General features: G+C 43.6%; 1 protein-coding gene across 1 annotated transcript in view; it reads left to right on the top strand.

Annotated features, from left to right (window-relative positions):
* Positions 1 to 368: 368 nt before the first annotated feature.
* Positions 369 to 6654, top strand: part of LOC135097122 (GTP-binding protein 10-like) — an 87012-nt gene continuing 80726 nt past the window's right edge. Inside the window, exon 1 of the transcript XR_010265390.1 lies at positions 369 to 459. The gene's annotated coding sequence lies outside the window, so the exon portion shown is untranslated. The remainder of the gene's footprint in view (positions 460 to 6654) is intronic.

Consider the following 6654-nt stretch of genomic DNA (forward strand, 5'->3'; position numbering starts at 1 on the left):
AGATATGTAGGAAGTGAATCACAGGCATTTTGGTGTGGCAAGAACGAATGAATTCAGACTACTTCTTAGGTATGCATGAAAAATAGAGAAATACCCCCATTAATAGAGAAAGTGAGGCATAGAATCATGGAGTTAAGGTGTGTAGGGAGTGACTCATGAACATTTTGGCTTAGCAAGGCTGTGGAAGTCTGATTACTTTTCAGGTATTCAGGAAATTTTCTTCCATTAAGCACATTAAGAAGTGATGAATAGCAGAGAGAGAGAGAGAGAGAGAGAGAGAGAGAGAGAGAGAGAGAGAGAGAGAGAGAGACACTCGTACCTTCCCTCATTACCAAGGTCTTTTCCTCCTTCCCTACAGGTTTATGGTTGAATCTCGAGGGAACACGGGCGGAAATGGAGGGAGGTGATAAAGGATTCCCACCGTTGCCCCTTCGCCACTCCCAGCCGGCATAACGAGAGGTAAGACGCATTACAGCTCGAATCTTTAGTTTAGACGATGGACTGACTAGTTAGAGATCGTGGACTGGATAGAGCCATACGGTTTTTGTAGCCTAGAGAGAGAGAGAGAGAGAGAGGGAGAGGGTCTTTTCTTTTCCATTCGCTGTTTCCCTTGAGTGAGAAGGGTTGGTTAGCGCCATGTTTCTGTCCCTTGTATCTTCCTCTGTGACTCCCATCCTTTTCAGTTCTACCACAATGCCGTCCCTCTATCTCACTCTCAGTTTTCGTTTCGATCTTCTTATCTCAACTGGTTTCCTGGTCTTCTCTTACTACGTGACCTAACCATCTCATTTCTTATCTTCTTATCACTTCCGTAATGCATTCAAGAGGGAGAGGATGTGCGTCAGGTAATGTTCGGAAGGCAGAGAGAACGTCTTCAGGTCTTCAAGTCTTCAGGAAAGCGAGGCCCCGCGGGAAACAGGCACAGGTCGTTTGTAGAGGTTAATTACAAAGCTGTCGACATTTATCTTGAAAAGTGAGGCAGTGCGCGCGCCCTTAGTGGAGTGGCGGCCCGGCATTTAACACCGCGTGGGTCGATTCCCGCACCTCCTGCCAAATTTAGGTGTCATTTCTCTGGTGGTTTGAGTTAATCACGCCCCAGTAATTGAAACTGCGTCGTGTTTAATGATTGTATAATTTACGCAATTCGGTTCTGTACGTACGAGTATGTTTGTGTTTTGTTGGTTTTTGCCTGTTTGTCAGTGAATGTGTGTGTATGTGTGTGTGTGTGTGTGTGTGTGTGTGTGTGTGTGTGTGTAATCATGAGCTCCTTCTTTACCGGGGACTGCGAGGTCTTGTTGCATTAACGACCCTAGCGACCCCGCCTGCTGAGTTGTGACGCAAACTTAAATCTTTAGGAGAAAAGAAAATGTAAAACTGCAGAGACAAAAATTGAATCAAGTCCAAATTTCAGGGCGTTGTGTTTGCTTTTGGCGAGAGCATCTGATGTCAGGCGATGTTAAATTGGTGTTAACTAAGGCAATGCACTAAAATTAGCCACCTGAGAAGCAGCGGACGAGGGAGAGAGTGCCAAAAATAGCCACGGGTTACCGAAACACGACACGCGAATACCACATAAAGACGAGGAAAGAAAGAACAAGAGAACACGAAGACAAGAGATACGAGGCGGAAGGAGCTTGAGTGAACTGCACCAAGATTCAAGACACGACCAATATTATCCTTTATCGTAACTTGAAGATTACAGAAACGGGAACAAGATCTTGACGTATGAATGTAACAAAGACGTGGCTGCTCAAGGATACAAGTCAGCACATTGCAAGAGACTGGTTGGTGAGCACGGCTTCTTTGCATTGGGAATAGAGAGGTTACGTGATTGTTGAGGGGCTGTGCGTTTAAGTAATCATACAAGTGAAGTAGTGAGGGCGTCTCAAGGAGAGCAATGAGGTGCACGTAGGGAGAAGGACGCTAAAGATGGATCTACCCGGCAGTGGAAAGAGAGGAGGGCCGAAGAAGAGATTTATGGATGGAGTGAAAGAAGACATGCTTGCAATGGTTATGACTGAGGAAGGCGCAGAAGACTGAACGCCTATTCTAACAACTATTGATCTATCCATCCATCTTTAAACACACACACACACACACACACACACACACACACACACACACACACACACACACACACACACACACATAATGAAAGGAGGTCAGCCGAGCATTAAGAAAAACAAAAATGAGGCAAAAGCTCGCTAAATGTCGCTCCCCAAAAATGCGAACACTGGAGGAATCTCAATGAGAAGAGGGTCACTTAAGGTCGCGAGGAGTCCTCAGGTCTTGATTTTGCCTCTCAGAAGGAGTTCAGTTTGTATGAAAGGGTAAGAACTGATAAGGAAGACACCCCAGGGTACTCAGTGAGATGGTGGGGGAAATAATGTTCCTGCTCTGCTCAGTTTACTAAGGTGAACAAAGTAACAATGATAGCAGAAGCAAGGTGATTCTCCAGTCATTCTCAGTGAGTTGGTAGAAGGAATGATGCTGCTCTTGTCAATTTAGTAAGATGAACAGAATAACAATGGTAATAGAAGCAAGTCAGACTCGCCTTCTTAGTGAGTGGTGGAAGGAACAGTGATGCTGCTCCACTCAATTTAGTAAGATGAACAGAATAACGATGATAATAGAAGCAAGGCAGACTCTCCAGGTGTTGAGGGACTAACGATGCTATTCGACTCAGTTTAGTAACACTGACAGAATAACAATGGCGGCGGATCTGTAGCCACTTACAATGATAGTCTCGGTCTCCAGTCGCGTGAAAGGTACTTGACGAGTCTTGATGGTTACTGAAATAACTTGTGGTTTTAAAACATTCGGAACATACACAAATACACTCTTCTCATTCTCTAGTCGGGCATTGTACATTTCTTTTCATACACGTTCATAAGTAGGCTAAAAGTAGATATTTATGCCAAGACATAAAATTTGCAAGATCACCGTTAAATTTTCCACTTGCCTTGAAGAGTACAGTAGCAGGAGGAGGCACAGGAACACACACACCTGGTATAGAGGGCGTTGAGTTTGTCGAGGCAAGAGAAGTGTGTTTAGTTTCGCCTAGTTTTGTTGAGTTAAATGGACAGAAAAAGCCTCTTGCACTGGGAAGGTAATTTATGAGGCAAAAAATTAAGATACCTTGCCGCTACTTGTTAGTGAAGCGGGCGGGTACCTCAGGTGGTTGTGGCGCGTGTGATAACGGTAAGAAAAGACGGGGAATGGGAATGGTGAGGCGATAGTGATGGTAGCGAGCAGGTAATAGTGATACGGAGTGACAGTAATGCCTTCCCTCTGAAAGACAAAGTTTATACCGGCATACCTGTCTTGCTGAAGGTGTCTGAAGGTGTTTGCTAAGGCACGGGAAGGCAGGACGTATGTTTAGGTACTTTTAGATTCTTCTCATCGTGGATATAAATGGGAGGAAAGAGAGGAGAGGGGACAAGATTCTGAGTTTACATTTTACCTTATTTTCCTTTCCTTTGTAACTTTTTCCTCTTTCTGTTAAAAAAAAAAAAAAAAAGGAAAAAATCTCAATGCATTACTCCATGTCAGGTTTTGCATTTTATCAATTCAAATTCAAAAACTTTAAATGAATCAGAAATTTGTGACAAGGGAACTGAATACAACACTGTACATCCAGCGGGCAGTAATAATTGTACAGCACAGAATATTAACAGTATTCAAACACAACAATACGTAGTAAATTAATGTATAAACTAGTGTGGGAGGAAAAAAAAAACTCGGCTTTCTGACCAATTTTCTCCTCATAAAAAATAAAAAGCATGCATTCCTATAATTGTGAAGCGGCTCCAGTATAGCGCATGGTGACTGACAGTGAGTGATGAGTGTGCTAATGTGATTTGTTGCCTCCTGGAAATGCAAGTGTGATTCTGGTGATAGGAACCTATTCACTTATAGATATTTGCTGCTTCATTAATCGCTTACAACTCCAAAAATGCTTAATTCTTATATTAAAGTTTCTTAGATTGATTCAAAACCTAGAAAAGACAAAAAATAAACTTGTTATTTTTTTGTGTACATGCAAATATTTACTTTCGTACCCCCCCAACACACACACACACACACACACACACACACACACACATTCAAAACCTCGAAAAAGACAAAAAAATATCCTTATGTTCTTTTTTTATGTGTACTTGCAAATATTTTCTTTCGTACCCACACCTACACACACACACACACACACACGAGTGAACGCTTCTGAAATAAAACAGATACTCGTATTTGTTGCTACTCGTGCTGTGTCAATTCACTTACTTGATTCTGACTTTGTGAGAATAATAAGCCTATGCGTTCCCGCTTCTGCTTCTTTTCAGTGCAGCCGTCACGCTGTCGCCTCCTCCTCCTCCTCCTCCTCCTCCTCCTCCTCCTCCTCCTCCTCCTCCTCCTCCTCCTCCTCCTCTTAATCAAAGCATGCTTATTTTCGTGGTTTATTCTTTTCAGCCATTTTTCAGCCATTTTTGTCATTATTTCTTTATTTTATTATCATCACCACCACCACCACCACCATCATTGTCATCATCATCATCATCATCATTGCCATTATTATATACCTTTTATCCTTCTATTCCTTCTCATCCACTCGTCCCCCTCTCGCCTCTGTCAGTGCCCTCCTCCTCCTCCTCCTCCTCCTCCTCCTCCTCCTCCATCATTGCGGAGCGTCACTCCTCACCCCTGCCTCCCCACACTATACATTTTTATTCTGACTTTATTTTCTCCGCGGAAGGGAATTTTTGGCACTCTGAATTTCGTTGTGTGAAAACTGTGGATAGCTGTCAGGGACACGCGACACTCGGCAGCCGGAGTTCCGCTCGCGCTCATTCTGTGTGGAGTGCGTGGGATGTCACCGCCCAACTAGGAATTAGTATATTCTGAAACACTTCTGCATCGCTCCACAACAAAGATTAAATGAATTTAATCTAGAATTAAAAAAATTAATTAATTTAATTAGTAAGAATTTAGAACAAAGATTAAATGGATTTAATATATATATATATATATATATATATATATATATATATATATATATATATATATATATATATATATATATATATATATATATATATATATATATACAAGATCAGTGGGATCAGGCAGACGCTTCCTGTGCTTTGAGAGAGCCAAGCGTCGCATCGTTATCTTGAGCAGTGCGTTCTAAGGACCAATTTTATGAGAGGAGCCTCAACCTTTGTGAAGCAAGATCAAAAACGTATTCTTGCATCAAAGCCCCGCGCACTTGGAGGTCACACAAACAAGAAAATGATCTCATCTCTCTCTCTCTCTCTCTCTCTCTCTCTCTCTCTCTCTCTCTCTCTCTCTCTCTCTCTCTCTCTCTCTCTCTCTCTCTCTGCAACTTACAGAGAGAGAGAGAGAGAGAGAGAGAGAGAGAGAGAGAGAGAGAGAGAGAGAGAGAGAGAGAGAGAGAGGTCCCCACGTACGTTTGCCCGGATGTCATGAGGCTCTAAGGCATTCTCCATATCCTGTTAAGGGAAGCCGTTTTTTCCGGGTTCCTGCAGTTACGAAGTTCCGGAGCCTCGTGTTTCAGTGCTGTATGGGACGGACTGTAGAAAATGCAGGTCTTATGGCGGAATCGGAGTGACAAAAGTAGCCGCGGCAATTCCTTTTTAGTGGTGGGATATTGTGTGGACGAGTGAGTGAAATTTGTATAGATAAAGATGAGCCGAGTTCGAGCTTCAGTTATTATGAAGGAGTTGAGGTTCGTATACAAACACACACCCACCACCTACACACACATATACACATACACACACTACGTTACTTACAGGAAACATATGCTTTTTACCTTGTAGTCTAGTCACAACCAGGTCTCATTCCCACGTTGACACCCACTAACCAGCCTTACGTGTGTACTCGTATATTCTCATAGGAAACGAAGCGAAATCTAGCCAGTGTTTTGAGCACCAGAGCCTCGCCGCCGCCTCACCGCTGCTAAATCATTACACTGCGTTATCCAGCTGATGCCGGAAGGCTCATGCAGTATTTTTTCCCTCCGTGTGAAGTACTGACTTGGCGGCTGTGCGGTAATTACTGAGCATAATGGTCGTGGAATAAAACGGTAATGCGCCACGGAGCAGGTAAATATGATGCCAAATGTCATAGTTCAGGCGTGCCACTCGTGTACAGGCGAGTAACGCAAGGCAAATTTTCTTTCTAAATAGCGGCCACTGTGTTATCTTTTCCAGGTGGCGCCGGCCTTCGGGTTACGATAATCAGCCTCAGCCTCACCTCCACACGTGACACAGCCAGCCAGCCAACCATATACGCACGCATGGCAAAGCAGATTGCTCTCCAGAATTACTGCTAATGGTGCGTTGGTAATGGCGCTGTACAGTCACTTTTGTCACCTCGAAGTTGGAGAAAAACTGGGTTCGATAAGGTTTGGTTCCGGAAGGAATTTCAACTTGGGTCACGCCGTCAAGTTTTGTGAGGCTCTCCGTGGAGAGAGTGACTGGCGCGCCGCTCACCCGACTGCAGAACTGTCTGTCTCGCATAGAAAAGTTGGGAACTCATTTAAACCCGAGTGTACTTGCTGTACCAACTTTGCTGCACTCATCATGAGGGATTTTTTTTTTCGCAACCAGGCAAATATTACCCACATTACTGCGA

This window comes from Scylla paramamosain, unplaced genomic scaffold (assembly GCF_035594125.1).
Source record: "Scylla paramamosain isolate STU-SP2022 unplaced genomic scaffold, ASM3559412v1 Contig12, whole genome shotgun sequence".
Lineage (NCBI taxonomy): Eukaryota > Metazoa > Arthropoda > Malacostraca > Decapoda > Portunidae > Scylla > Scylla paramamosain.